General features: G+C 39.0%; 1 long non-coding RNA gene across 2 annotated transcripts in view; it reads left to right on the top strand.

Moving 5' to 3' along the window:
- The window catches only part of LOC116149135 (uncharacterized), a 499,656-nt gene that overhangs the window by 472,547 nt on the left and 11,079 nt on the right, over positions 1-16,030 (top strand). For both annotated transcript variants that reach the window (XR_004132750.2, XR_010377326.1), the window contains 3 exons: positions 10,464-10,529; positions 11,602-11,752; positions 12,350-12,439. This is a non-coding gene — a long non-coding RNA (uncharacterized LOC116149135). The remainder of the gene's footprint in view (positions 1-10,463; positions 10,530-11,601; positions 11,753-12,349; positions 12,440-16,030) is intronic.

Below are 16,030 nucleotides of genomic sequence, written 5' to 3'. Positions count from 1 at the left end.
AATTTTAAAAAGTAGAAGTAATAAGTAACTTCAAAGGTTTTTCTTCCCAAAACAAAAGATTTAAATAAAATAGATTTTTGTGATACAGAGTTAAAGAGAGAAACAAAAGAGAACTTTAAGAACAAGAATGGAAAATAACCAAATATATATTAGAGCATTAAAGGCTTTTTCTATACTGAATTCTGATTTTTTTTTTTTCATTTAAAGATCAGGTTCATCACCATGTATTTCTTCTAATTTTAAAAATTGTGTGTATGTGTGTGTGAGATTTATTAACTCTGTTCTACTTGAAAGATGTTTTGATTTGTATGTAGTGGAAACTGCTATTTGTATACCCAAATTCATTCTCTTGTAATGGAATTGTAGCTGACAAATAGCTATTCAACTAGAGAATCCATTTCCAAGCCTACTTTGCATCTAGGTTTGTCCATATGACTAAGCCATCACCAACGGAAAGAGGGAGGAAGTGATGGGCGCCGTGCCCTAATTTTCTGTAGCTTTGCATATGTATTTTTCCTCTTGCATCATCTTCTCCCTTTCTGTGAGCTGGCCCTGGGCATATTTGCATCCCAAGTTTTGGCCAGTCAGGTGAGAGGAAAGTTCCAGGGGATAGGCAGTGAAAAGACTGAATCCCTGATTCTTAAACCACAGACTTTCAGTTTTGTTTCCCCCTCCTCCTCTTTTCTGGAGTAGAGGGACTGTTACAGTAGTTTGTTCTTTACTCCAACTTTGATGTTACATATAAAGCTTACTGATTTTTCTTCTGCATAGCCAGAAAATTGCTCAGCTGTATAAACTGAGTTTCCTTCTTTTGAGGTCCTAGCTTTACTACATTAAAATGTTATATATTCTAATGTCTTTTTCTGAGTCCTCTATGCTACTCTAATCTGTCCTATTTCCTTTAATTTTTTTCTTAAGCACAAGAGAAATATGTGATCAAAGAGAGAGGCTTAGAGTTTAGTGGAACTTAGCCATTTGGTCTAAACTTTCTCAGCTGTTATAAAAAAAATTATGTCCAAAAATTACGAATAGATTTTTCTAAAAATGAAGAGTAAATCAGAGATGTTCCATGATTAATTAAGTTTGGGAAATTCTATGGGGTGCCATTCCCTCACAAAGATTTACTGAATATATTAGGGTATCAAACTTTGTAAAATTGTACAGCAACTAAGTATTTCTCAAGTAATACATGATCATTGTACTGTTTTAAATGAGACACCGTTCAATGACTTGAGAAGTTCTGATATTCCACCAAACACTGTGAAACACAAATACAATCTGTGTGTTACTCCACGTAGCATCTTTTGTATCTTGCCTAGGGCCGAGGGAGAGATGTCTGATGGCGAGTCACTCTGTGGGCTTCCACTACCCATTACTGGATTATCCTGACTGTTGGCGGTGTCTTTATGATGGGCTATAAAATACAGGAAACACAAGTTCAATGGTGTTGGCAAAGCATAAGGATTCTCACATTGGCATAATTCCTCCTAAGTGGTCAGTGAGAAACATGTTGGCTATTTTTGATGACAGAATGGACACCAAAGTGGAGGCAAATTATCAAAATTCCTAAAAGGTGGCTTATTGTGCTCAGTGACAGAAGCCTGGAAAATTGTGTATGCTAACACACACAACTTCCAGGAGAGGTGATAATCCTCATTTGACTGAGGGCTGGGATATCTCTGTTTGCTAATTCTTACTGTCTGCTTTGTTTCTTCATCCCACATCCAGTAGTTTCTTCTTTTCATCTCGTCTCATAGTTTGTTTTCTTCTCGAATCTTATTAGTACTCTTAAAAGTGATGCATTTTATTCCAGTCACTTAGTCTTTTAAGGCTACGTATGAGCTGCTTGGAGCTTTAGATTTTGATATTCCAAACCTAAGCTTTTGAAGTTCAGAAGCTCTTACTCAAAACTGCCCTTTTCCATATTTTCCAAAACCTTATTTGAAGCCCCCAAACTAAGCATTTGCTACTCTGTTTTTAGCTCACCCTCTATTATCCCTTTTCTGGGATGTAACATCAAATACCCTAAATGCTGTCTGAGTAGGAAGAAGGGTCATATGTTAACAAGAAGGTATGTCTGAGAAAACTATCATGAGGAATATGTCAAAATATCATTTTTATACATGTCTTTTTAAATAACCTTTATACGTGACTTCAGTGACTTCAGAGGTAACAGAAAAAAATCGCTCATTTTCTTCCATTGTCATTTTTTCTGATCATTGAACACAGCAAACCTATCCCAACGAAGGCATCTTCCTTCTGTACCATTCAGCCTTTCAGTTATTCCTGATAGGTGAGCATTTCCACATTCTCTGCTACCTTTTAAATTTCTTCCTTTTAGTTCTTTTTTTTTTTTTTAATTGAAGTTCAGTCTTCTAGTTCTAATTCAGTTGTGTTACATGTATCTTTTTAGATCCTATGCTTCCATTGATCCTATGCTCAACAAAAATATAGACATTCCTATAAAATACATTTGGAGCACTACTGAGAAGGTAGCCCCATCTAACTTCCCTAGAAAGTTATCATAAACAAAGTTTGATCAAAATTTTGATTTTTTTTCCCTTTGGATGTGCTTCGTTATTTCCAGGCAGTTTAGTTTTAAAATACATATATTATCAAGGCAGGCATAGCGTGAGGATTTTAATAATTTACTGTGGAAAAGATTTTCACTTTTTTTTTTTTTTTAAATCTGGAACCACAGGAACCTTGACATTTGTTGGTTGGCAAGGAGAGAGAAAGTGTGCTGATAGAGAATTAGTTTTCTATTACAGCCATAACAAATCACTGCAAACTTAGAGGCAGTTTAAAACAACACAGATTTATTTTTCATTCTGTAGGTCAGAAGTCTGATGTGTGTCTTACTGGGCTGGAATCAAGTGTCAGCAGGGCTGTGTGTTCATTACTGCTACCTCAGTGGTCTGTATTTTTGTTTGTTTTATTCAGGGTAAAAAGAAACATTGGGTATATTTACTTGTCCATCTGCAAGGCAGACAAAATGCTAAATATTTACAAATCATTTTATGTTCCTCATATGGCTGGGCCATATGACTATTGTTAACCCAGTAGTATATTGATGAATATAATGTATGCACTTCCAGACTCGGAAAATTAAGAAAGTAAACCTCAGTGAGTAATCGTTCTCTCTTGCTGTGATCAGGGAGGAAGTGTGTCAATGATGCTGACTTGGGTCCCTGAGTACTGAATGGAACGTATCACTCTCCCATCCTTTAGGGTATCATGTGAGCAAGCAGTACACTTTATCGTGTTAAGCCTCTGCTATTTGGAGATTTTTTTGTTACAGCTCTTAGCCAACTCTCATAATATCATCTGTCAAATCCTCGTTGAGTGTATTAGTCGGTTAGGACTGCCACAATAAAATACCATAGGCTTAAACATCAGAAATTTGTTCTGGAGGCTGGGAAAGTCCAAGATCAAGGTGCCAGCCAATTCATTTCTTGATAAGAGCTCTCCAGGAGCAGCTTTCTTGCCGTGTCCTCACATGGTGGAAAAAGAGAATCTTGGTGTCTCTTCTTCTTATAAGGGTACTAGGCTTATTAGATTAGGGTCCCACCTTTATGACCTCATTTAATCTTAATGACCTTGTTGGCCCTATTTCCAAAGAGTCACATGGGAGGTTAGATTTTCAACATGTGAATTCCAGGGCCCACAATTCAGTATATAGCACTGAGCATTTACTTTCCAAAAGCTTGAATCATAAACCGTCAAATACAAGTAGTAGAAAGAATTTTGCATCAGTGGTTCCAGACTTGGCTATGGATAAGAAGCACTTGGGGAAAGTTTAAAAAAAAACACACACAGACACACACAAAACACAAATTCTTGGTCTCACTCTTATAGCCAGTGAATCAAAATCTTCAATGATTTTAAAGGACATCAAATTCAACTTTCATGTTGTCCAGATTATAAATCTAAGATTCAAATTTCTTAAGTGATAGGCTGCTGATGCCATAGTCAGCACTGGAACTCACAATTCTCAATGCTTAGCCCAGTGATATTTCATTTCCTCCACACTGTCATTCTTCGTATAACTCATGAGGAGGGAATGAGGGTTGAGAAGATATGCATATTAAGCAATTAGAAGCAAAAGTATTAAAACTGTTTTTCAAAAATTGTCTAGAAATTAAATTGTAACCTGCTAATTTTGTAACACCTCCACCTCAATTTTTGTAAACATAAATGTCTACAGTTAGGCAATTTCATGTCATAGGAAGTATTGTGTGAGGTATTAGCCACCTCAACATAATAGGTGTGATTTGTTAGAGGCCTAATTTCAACTCATGATGTTTTGTGACTACTTGTTTTTCTCAGGCAGTCTTCACTCTCTCTTACTTCATTTAAATTCTGCTTATTCACAGGAATTTTATCCAATATTTGAAAGGCAGTGATTGCAAAGAAATATTTTTATTTTAGAAAAGACACATTTGAATTAATTGGAACTACAAAATGTCAGTGGTTGTAGGCTTGCTGTTGAGTAAGTGAGAAGACTATGTTGACTGCAACTGAGGAATCAGCATAAGCATCAGAATTAACCCCCCTGTTTCCACCAGAAATGTTTTTAATTTTTTTCAAATTATATTTGACTTATGACAGTGATCCCAAGTAAAATATAAACTTGTTTCCAACAACCAAAGCTTATGGAAAAGAATTTCCACCTGTTACCAATCATACGTAACTCTTTGAAATAAATTTAGACCGTGTTTAAAGTAACTCAAATTTATAAAATTACATACAACACACACAACGGCACACAGCAGTTAATTTAAACCTTGATGGCAATATTCCCCTTTTTATTCTCTGCTAATGTAGGGGTGGGAAAGCTATTTATCTCCTAGCCAGATTTAAATATTATTTCCCCCCCTTTCCTATGTTTATCTAATTAGGTAGATGGGTGAAGTTGAAGTAATTGCTTTATGCCTAAAAGAAAAAATGAGGAGGAGATATGGGGTGGGGATGGAGAGGGCAGGAAAGGATTATATAAAATTATAGTGCTTCTGTGTTTCTGACTGCAGGTCACAGCCAGAATTTGTCTAGAGAGGTATCACTTGTGAAACTAGCCAAGTGGAAAATGACTAGTTTCATTAAAAATAGCAGTAATGAAAGAGCACTTACCTACCATCAAGCATATTTGTACACAGCTGTAGACTGTGTGCATGGCTCTGGTGTTATAACCTTCCACAGGGTAGGAATTATGTTTTGTTCAAACTACTTAGAGTTTAATCAAAGCAGCCACATGGCACTAAGCATCAAAAAAAAAAAAAAAAAAAAAAAGGTGGTATCTCTTCTGAACCCAGGCTTTTTAGTCACGTGAGGATTACTAGAGGGAATTAAAGAGGTATCTGGTCCAGTAAAGGGTCCTGCCAAATGGAACCATTGGCTCTGGGAGGCTGCCCTCCACATGTCCCAAAGAATGTTCTGTAGCCCCAGGTGAGCCACCAATCTGTTGGGTCACAGAAATGTTGCTGTTCTACCAGAAAATCTCTCTGAGCTCTTGGGTGTTAGAGAATGATGCCACTGATCGGCAAATAAGAATGCCTTCTAAAACCCAGGGTCTTGAAATTTATTGATGGCTTCTGCAAAACATAAACATTGTGTCAACTTTCATGTCATCTCAGGTCTTTGTTCCAGTATTTGTATTTTATCATTCCTAAATTGATCTTTGCTCACATTATACCAAGTCCTAGCTTCTCCTGAACCAACTCAGAACCATGTTTGAGGCTCATCCTTCACAATGATTTTTCTGTGAGCTGCTTGATTCTATTCCTGAGGTTTTAGTCCCAGTTCTGCTAGAGATCTATGTCAAAACTATAAAACCGTAATTTTCAATTCATACATTTTTTTTAAGCAACAGCAAAGGGTTTATACCAAGTGGCAACGTCAGTTAATAGACTTTGTCTTCCGGGAGCACCGTGATGAGAAGGCTTATGAGGGTGTGATGTTGGAGACTGCTTTGATGAACAAAAAATATCTTTCATTAAGCATGGAGAGTAGTGTGGCATGTATTTGCTGTCCCTGTGTTGTACTTTTTCTTGAATCTCTGCTGAGGTAATGTGATACTGTTATGGATAACCAAGATGCATCCACACCTAGTTGCTCATTTTTTAAGCCATTGCTACACTGGAAAAAACTAACAAAGGAAATGTTAACAAGTACAGAGTTGGGGCAATGTAGCTGTTACCACTGAAAAGTTTTTCCCCCAAATAATTCTTTTCTAAGAAAATCTTAAATACATCTATGCTATTCCAACTATTACTAGGTGCCATCTTTGGCTATTTGACAAAAAAATACTGGATTCATGGGGAGTATGGAAGAGATTTCTGGTATATAGCAAACATTCAAGGAATATTTGTTTTATTATTATGTGGTCGCTGACTCTTTGGTCAGATTCCTTTTCTCCTGCAGGAAAGGTTAAAAAATTTCCTTTTCAGTGACCATTTTCTCCGAATATAATTGAGAAAGTTTAATATTTATCAGTAACCCAGCAGGAAACATAATTCTGCTCAGTGTTGAAATGAAGAAACTTGCATGAAGGGAGTAGTACTTTAGGGGAAAGGAGGAGGCTGGTGCCAACTGTGGACTTTGGGTAATAATGATGTGTCAGTGTAGATTCGCAGTCGTAACCAATGTGCCACTCTGGATGGGGATGTTGATAATGGGGGAGGCTATGCACGTGTGAGGTTAGGGGTATATAGGAAATCTCTGTACCAGTAAAAATAAAGAAAAAGACGGGATTTTAGACAACATGGAATTTTGCTTTGTTTTTTATTATAAAGACATAGTAAAAATGCCATATCATTCAGTCAATCAAACAAAAAGACAATCTGATGGTTAGAGTTAATGGTGTCTTATACAAGGGACTGAGAGTGCAGGAATAGTTTGCTCAAATTTTTTTTTTTTTTTTGGGTGGGCTGCTGGTACTCAAGGAGATAATTCTTAGGCCTCTTGAATGCAGAGCTACCCCTAACTGATACTCAAGCAAATAATGCTACATATGAATAGAATGCCTAAAATGTCTGAGTATATTATAGCTTAATGGAAATATTAAAAAAAAACTACTTTGATTTATTAATTAGTATGATTTTTAATTGGTTCACCAAGTTTGGTATATAGCCAATGAGTGTTTTCAAGTATTTTTAAAGTGATTAGTGTTCTTTCCATTAGGTAATTAAACTTTCTATTCTTCTTAATAATACAACTCATTTTCTTAGGAGGGAAATATTTTTATCCATAAAAAGAGAAAGCAAACTTTAAACAAAGTAGCTCAAATTGTCACAAACTCTGACTTACATATGAAATTGTTAAAAGTATCTGACAGATACTAGACATTGGAAGTGAGAGAAGGCTACTAACGCCTTTTTTTGGATAATATATATGTGTGTGTGTGTGTGTATATATATATATAAAGTATAATGACTTTTAGAATTGCAAAATGGATCATATGAAATCATGTAATTGAAGAAGCTTTAAAACCATAAAACTTTGTATGTATTTAGCTTTTACTATCAATAATAATTATTAGTATTTCACAGTGGTGGTTTGTTTTCTGGACACCAGTCTCCCTGAAACTCACTATATACCATTACAAATTTATGGCAACTCCTCTGTTGCTTAAGTCGCCTTTCATAATTCATGAAACAGGTCTGTTTTCTCACTCTTTGGTATACTTGGTGGCATAAGAAAAAACTATGATTTTAGATCACCCTTTAAAAAAGTGGAAACAGTAACTGTAAATTCTTAGCTCCTTTTGAGTCATGGTAAAAGATTAAAAAATAGCTATCACTATATTTTGCTTAAGCACTGGCTCAGTGCACTTTAAAGGCTGTCATTTCTCCACCTTGATTTGACACCTTCAATTTAATCTGTTATGTTAGAGAACAAATCATAATTAAAAGAGGGGGTGGAAAGTGTTCATTTAGAAGACTGTTTCTTGCATGCAGATGAGTAATTAGAGTGACCTCAGTATGGTGGCTTTCCTTTGCTGCTGAGAGACAGTACTTTTGTGTGGCAGGTCAACAAGCTCAGCTCTGCAAACCCTTCATGTGAACTATCTCCCTGGAAGCCTGGAGCCGTCTTTGGTGTCTTTGCAGTTAGATGAAAGGCAGAAGAACCTGCAGTGAAACAAGAGTGGGAAAGCTTAGAGTCTGACTGTGTTGTTACCTCGCCATGCAAAGTTAGCTCATTAGAAGTTAGCTCTTGCCAGAAGTCCACAGTCAAGATTCCACCATATTTCCTTCACACACGCATATACATACGCATGTGTGCATACAAAAAAAAAAAAACCCACAAAATAATACTTTGGAAGAGTGTATGAGAGGTCAGGGTATGATTAGTTTGGATTTAGAATGTCTCGTTTGAAAACAAAATTTTCTCATGGTGAAGAATTATAAGCACTTAGGATTTGGTTTTCTCTAACATCAATGGTGTTTTGCCTTCTATGAGAACAGACTGTATATAACACCAAATCCAAGATGTGGCTATTAAAATACTGTGGTTATTTCAGAAATAGTCGCAGTCCATGGTATAAATGAATAGATTGAGTGGGAGTTATAGACATACCCCAGGAAAAATAATAATCTTTATTCTTTGTCTTTAAAGACATGTAGAACAATCCTTAGTTTGGAACTGAGCCCAGCAGGCGGCAGTCAGGCAGTCAGCCCAGCAGTGGACTGGCAACGGGGCGTTTAATAATGCCCTTCCCACCTTGTTCTGAGATTTATATATCTGTCTACCCAAAGTGTGGCTCAGGGTAAACACCCCAAAATTCTTATTTTTCTTCTTCTTTGGGAACTCCCTTTTATCTCTAAGCCCAGATCAAGAACACGACTCAGCTAAAGATGAAAGGTAACTGAGTAAAAACTATCGTTAACAATGGTGTTGAATAGTCAAAGTATTAGCAAAAAACAGCTTGACTATTCACAGTCTGTGCCACGCAGCTCCGTAAGACAGTAATGACAGTATACCGTCTTTGGGATACACACCAGTTTGTCCTTAGAGTCAGAATGTTAGAGCCACAAGGAATTTAAATGATGGTTTAGTCTCACCTCTACCTTACATGACTGAGAGAATCAAGGCCCCAAAATATGAATTGTCTTTCCCCAAATTAGTTAGTGGCAAATCTGTTTCTTAAACCAACAAAAACATAAATAAATAAAATGGCAGTTGGATGCTCAATCTAGCACATTAAGAATATATTTCTTGTGTAATATTCTTTTCCAAGAATAGTGGAATGTCTGTGTCCCAGAGAATATGTTCTTTTTTAAATATTTCACCAAATAGCTCACAAATATCAGTTTCATGAAAAGTAATTGAAACTTAGGAATGGTGGGACACTGTCCAGTAGGGAAACATGCATGAAGCACTGTTTGCATGTGAAATCTACCTTCACTCTTTCTTAAGGGGTTAAACAAAGCATCAGAGAACCCTTGGCAGCCAAAGCGATCTTTACATATTGTCATCTCTGCATACATTGCTGCTCCTCTTGTTGTTTTAAAATGACAGATTCACAATTTAAACAGGTAACTAATTTGCCCAGTTTCCAAAACTATAAGCTTTTAGGAACAAGTCAAAAGAATGGGTTTTCAAATACTGGGAGTAGCAGTGCTCACATTTGCTTTTTTTATTTTTAATTACTTTCTAGCCATGTGATTTTCAGTGAGCCAAAAGCTCTGTGTATCACCTGCATTCTTTGTCACTGTCAATAGAAACAAAAGCATATGAGTAGCATTTTAATGGAAAATAATTTTTAATAAGACATCCTTGGGATGGCTAAGAAGAATAAATAAAAGGGGAACTAAACCAAGTACAAGACAAACAGAAATGGGATAAATGCAAAGAGAGAAAAGCCAAAAATAAATAAATAAATAAAAGTAAGAATAGACAGAAGATTTGTACCTCCTTAATCTTTTCATGTTTTCATGACCCATACCTGCTGGCCGTTGACTCAGACCTGGAATCCCTCTTGGTGTTGGCTCATCTAAAGCCCCAAGCCATGTCTACACCCCAAACTGCCTGATTCCCAAGAGGTAATTCTTCACAACTTGATTTGCTGGTGAAGCTGTTAACACCATGCAGGGTTTAAAATAAGGACCTTCTTAAGTGATCTTTTGCCCACTGAATGCAGACCTGCATATAGTAAGTAGAGAGAGAGGTTCCAACAAGGGGACAGCCTTCCTACCTCTCCAGCTACTCTCCTCTGAAGCAGCATCCATCGGGGAGAAAGTCTAGACATCCAAGGTCTGAGTCCACCCCTGTTGTTCTGAGGGTTTGGTGCCAGTGAAGAAGCCCAGCCATGCCTTCCTTCTCAACCCTTAAGCCCAGAACTGTGTAAGGAAATCCACCTTGAACTACTAAATCGAATAATTCTCCTCCTGACACTGGGTAAGGTGGTACATCAGATTGTGTTTAACTAATGTGATACTTTTTTTTCTTTTTCTTATACTTCTCAGGGAGAGCAATTTGATGGATTCACGGATACCTCCCAACTTGCTGTCACGGAGCCATGAAGGAATGGGGTAATATTGGAATTGTACTAAAGCATTTTGGATTTGACTGAATGGCTGGTAGGCAGTAATTCCTCCTGGCCCTGTGAATCCCAGCAATCCATCAAGGGGAATTACTGGTGAAAATGACAGAAAAATGTCATAAACCTTGCTTTCATTTGATTCCTGTGGATGTGAGGACTCGTGCAGTTTAAGCAGATTATGCTACTGATCTGGAGCTTGGTTGAATGATTAAAAGATAAAACACTTCCATTTAAATCTTTACCTAAATTTATCAGCTTGGATTTTTCTGAATTTTACTGTGAAGTTTTATCATAAAATGGATATGTTTGAGTCAAAGATAATAAAAGCTATTGATCTATAGTGAAGCCATATTAATATTAACATACAGCTTTTATAATTAATTTGGTGCCAGATAAGAGAAAAACCATGATCTTTTAGCTTTGATGGTTAAAGGGGGGACTAGACCTTTGAAAATATATTTGTATGTATAGCAAGATGAATTTGTTTTAGAGGAGGTATAGAAAGGGTTAGCTCATCAGATTGCAGACTAGATATCCAGTTAGCAATGACGTAGTTACGTGAGAAAGCAAAGCATATACCTACTTTTGATAAATACAGGGTATAGAAATACACCTTTTTATGTTAAAGCCAAAGATGCCTTGCTTGTCGTGGAAAATCTAATGATGGGTACCTCCATGACAACACAAAAGTCTGCCAAACCCTACCACTGTCTGTCTTAAATGAGAACTACTGTCCATGGTCCATGTCCCAAGGCAAAGATGGCAGGCACAGTGGTGAGGAGAGTGGTTTATTCTGACCCCAGGATCTGTTCTCAAACAGTTAAATGATTTGAGGGAGAAACTTGGGGTCCAGGAGGGAAACTGCCTTCAGAGTCAGTGGGAAATTAAGAACTAAGAAAGCTGTTTTGGGGATGATGAGTGTAGCAGTGCAGTCAGGATAGAAGAGGCTATGCTTTATACCAAACAACTCCCAGATTAATAGTGGTTTATAAATCCAAACGTTTTAAAATTGTTTCATTTTACTGTTTCATCTCTTACGTTACATGTCCATCAACTGTCAGCTGGGAGCTGTGCTCCACGTCTTGTAACCCTGGGATCTAGACTGACAGCCCACCTATATCTTATTCTGTAGCTGGGCCACTGCTGTGCTGTGCGAGCGGGAAAAGTATTCCGGAGAATAGCAACACCAGCAAACAAATGCTCAACCAACAGGTACACCACTTCTGCTCAGAGCTCATTGGCTAGAACTAGACATATGGCTGTACCCAACCAACAAAGGAGCCAGTTAGTTAACCCTTCCAGGTGCCTGATGCCCACACATGTTCAGAGTGCATCAAAGACAGTTTGGCAACGCTGTGCCCACAGGCAGGGGTGGAAGAGTTGTGTAACCACAAAGACACTGAAATAACTCTAAGAGGGAAATAATGCACAGGGGAAATCTAAGGACAGTGGCTGAAGGGGTCTTTGGAAAAGGAGAGGAATGTTTAAGGAGCATTTCAGTTGCTTGCTGTTTTCTTTTTCCTCCCAAAGACGTTCTTAGACTAGGTTTGTGTTATGATGCTCTGTGGGTTGTGGCAAAGTTGTGAAGGACTGAGCTCTGGGCCCAAGTAGATACAGGCTAGAACCAGAAGCAGCGCCATGGCAATGCCTGACCTTTATTTTCCATTTCCAAGCTATAGAACAGCCTGTGCCTAGCCCTGAGGCAGGAGAAACGGCTGTAACAATTCAGATTAGGAAAGTTGCCTCCAAGTCCATGCGAGTGAGTGCGAATGTAGATAAGGGAGATCATTTTTCCATCATTTTTAGCAGCTTTGGCCCCTGCCCATGGGAGTAGGTCGTGATCACTCCAGCAAAACGATGTGGGGACACGTCTCATCGACTGTGCAGTGAGCATGACAGGTATGTAAGTTCTTCTACTTACGTCGTGTTTGAGAAATTTCATACTTAAAGTTTATAAGTGCCATTGCTATTTTGTTCTATACAGCTTTAAAGTACATCCGTTTCCATCATTTACATTATCCCATTTAATACAAAAGGCAATCTTGCAGTGGAGGTAGGACACAGGTTTTTCCACTTACTTTACATATTAGAAAATTGAGGACTAGAGAAAATGAACAAGTAACCCAGCAGGAGAGAATCCAATTGCTCAATGCCTTCTAACCCCCAAGGCAGTATCTGTTTCTAGTATCTGCAGTTTTCTCAAAAGCAAAACCCTGAATTAACTGTTAAACATGGAGACATCCACCTGTTGGGTTAATTTCAACAAATTATACTTGACCTCTTCTCATTTTCTCACATTCCCTTCTGCTCTTCTCTGCCTCCAGAATATCTTCTCTAGAGGCCATCCTTTCCAAGAGAGTCAAATATTTTTAACCACCTAGCTTCTGGATGGACCAGTGTATTTTCTGAGGTCCCTCCAGGGGAGGTGAAGTGCTTTTCATGCACGAGGCTTTCATCTCTTCTTTTCCTGGCAGCGTTCTTGAAGTTAACTTCTTCCCCTAGTGGCCTTGAAATATTTCTTTCAAAAAAACCATATATTTTCATTTTCTTCTTTCCTTACATCTTAGTCAATTTTTGGAGATACTATAAAAGGTTGACAGGTGTTTTTTTTTTTTAATGAGGGAAAATACTACTTTCTCTGCTCCTTCCCTCACACCCTCTCCCGCTCATTATCAGTCATGTGTTCCTCCAGCCAGGAGAGGGATTCATCCACTGATTTATGGGGTCTCTGGGCACACTCACTCTCTGATCGTTTAGTCACCGGAGGCTGATACCTTTCACTGGTTTCCGTATTCCCATGTTTGCCCTCTCATCCTTCCCCCAGCTGCCTGAGGGGAAAGTGGTGAGAAGAAGCCGGCCATACGGTGGGAGGGCAGTTGCTACCATCAACTCCAGTACTTCTTTCTGCATTGCTTTTGAAAGCGTTGAAATTCAAGGTCAGAGTAACCAGTTATCCAAGCCTAGGTCACAGGTGCCTGCCTCCCTGAGGACACTAAGAGGGACTGCGACCATGTAGGTTTCCACGTGCCCCACCAAGCCATTCACAGAGGCAACTCTTCCAAAAGAAATGAGGATGGAATACCAGGGATCAAGTTGAAAGGCAAGCATGCACTGCAATCCAGTACTTGGGCTGCCGCGTCCCCCCACACCCCCCTTCTAAGCTTAACATTTCTAAAAAGGTTCAAGTCTATAAAAATACACAATCTTCAAATGTGGCTCTTCTCCTGTTACTGGGAATTCCCTCTCCCTAAAGAGAGATGATCCAAAATCTCACCATTTACTGTGGAAACTTCACGCGTGGGATCTCTGGGTGTCCATTTCTCTACTAATTCTGCTATTGTGTCATTGATATCTGGCCTTCTTGACTAAACAGTACCAAAAAAACACCTTTTCAATGGTAGGGAAAGGAACAAGATTTAAAAAGAGCTTTGTTAAACCATATAAATAGATATATGCTACTGCAGAAAGAAGAGCAGAACAATAGCCATAAACAGTTATAATGATACCTATTCTCAGTTAATAAATAACAGTTTCTAAGCACCTAATTTTGTGCTTGTTTCTACACCATCCAGCGTAATGCTAACGGCAGTTTTAGGAGGGAGGCGTTATTTCTGTCCTCAATTTAAAGGGACTAAAACTGAGGCCCAGCAGGATTAGGAGGTCAGCGAGTTAGTAAACCAGTGTGCAGGCCCGGCAGCCTGCCTCCCGGAGTCCTCCTGGACCTGCCTCATGATGCTGCTTCCTCTCTCGTTCTGATGCAGCCCAAAGAGTGATGGCAGTCCTACAGCTGGACCCAAGCGGTTGATGGCAGCTGTGACATCCTTCATTACCTGTTTACCTTCATGTGGTGTCTCAGATCTGAGTCCTTTCCCCAGTGGAGTGACCCAACCTTTTACTCCCAAAGGAATCAGCCTTGCCATTCTGCTTTTTGTGAGGTTGCAGTCTAGTTTCATGCACCTCTGACCTCACATGAAACAATAGGAAGCATTGCTAGTGGTCCCCTGGGTTCAGCTCATGCTCTTTTCTGCCTTCCTCGAGTGGCACCGCACTGTCTCCTCTTGATAGTCAGGTTGAATCTGCGCAACCCGCAATGTAACTTCCATTTTCCTCTCTGCCAGTGGCAGGAGGGGCCTTCCATTTCAGAGCAGTCTCCTATTTCATTGGAATCACTGATGTCTTCCCTCGGGATAACATTCCTCCACTGGGTTCTAAAAATCCTAATCACTAGTCCTAGTTCACTGAGATGGAAAGCAAACTGTCTGCTATTGGCAGTGTAATTGTGAGCGATTCCACCCCATTTCTGTGCCTTTATCCCTGACTCTGTGTGTGGGAAAAAAAAGCAGTGAATGTTGGTGGCAATTTCTGATTTTGTGCCATGCACCAAAGATAACACCACAAACACGGGTCCTGTCTTCTAGCTGGTACCTTGATGATTGATGTCTTTAATAGGCTATTCTGTCATCTGTAGGACCAGCTACTTCTGGGTGATGGTATCAAGTAAGATCTGTGCAGCCCATATGCATCCATTCATTGCCTAGCTTCTTTCACTGCAAAAGAAGCCACTTGGTAGGATTCAGCGCAATTTGAGATTCCATCAGCACTCAGAAAGCATCTTTTAGTGCTGGAAGATGAGTGATAGTCAGAAAACACTGAAATGTAAAATTAATGTCTACTCTATGTGGATGAATGGTTCCCTCTTCATGATGGAAGGGGTCAATTCGAGTGCCCTGCCACTGGGGGCCCAACTGTTCCTTGCAAGTAATGGGACCACACCAAGGTTGGCTAAAGGTTGTTTACTGCAGGTGGCACATTAGGAACTCAGCTATAGCAAGAGCTAAGCCAGCACTGGCAAGAGGACATGAATGTACAGCCTCCACCTGTGCTGTACAATGAACCCTTCCTTCTCGGTGACCACAGAAGAAATTGTGCCAACTATGTTACTATACCTTGCCATATGCCTACAGCGACTCACTGGGGACTATATTAAGGTTCTGACTGCCCTCAGCCCCTGATGGAAAAAACCCACAAGTGCCTATGACAAAGACAAGCAAGCTTGAGGGCTGGGTTCCTCCTTAAATATTTAATAGCTAAAGCTGGTAGACATGGAACAAAACAGGATCTCATAAAGGATAAAAGAAGGAAGTGACTGCTGGTGAATGGAAAATGGAACAAAAAGGGAAAGACGACAAAGAGCTTAGGAGAGGAGATGTTCTAGGCTCAGCTCTGTGTCTAATTAAGACCATGACAGCTGGGAGATCATGTCAAGACTCTGCCTGCCTACCTGTAGAATGAAATAATTGGACTACATTTCATTGTCCAGGTATCATTCAGTTTCATTTTACAGTTCCACGGAAGTTCTTTTCTAGACCCAAGTGTTCAAACTTTCTGATACAGTACTGTGATTAGTGTTTGAAAGCGTTAATGAAGGCAAGATGTTTCTTAAAAGTGAAGTGACAGATTAGCATAAAGTCTTATTTTTATCTTTCAATG

This window comes from Camelus dromedarius, chromosome 22 (genome assembly GCF_036321535.1).
Source record: "Camelus dromedarius isolate mCamDro1 chromosome 22, mCamDro1.pat, whole genome shotgun sequence".
Taxonomy (NCBI): Eukaryota; Metazoa; Chordata; class Mammalia; order Artiodactyla; family Camelidae; genus Camelus; species Camelus dromedarius.
Note: the sequence above shows the minus strand (reverse complement) of the source record. Positions and strands in the feature narration are given on the sequence as shown.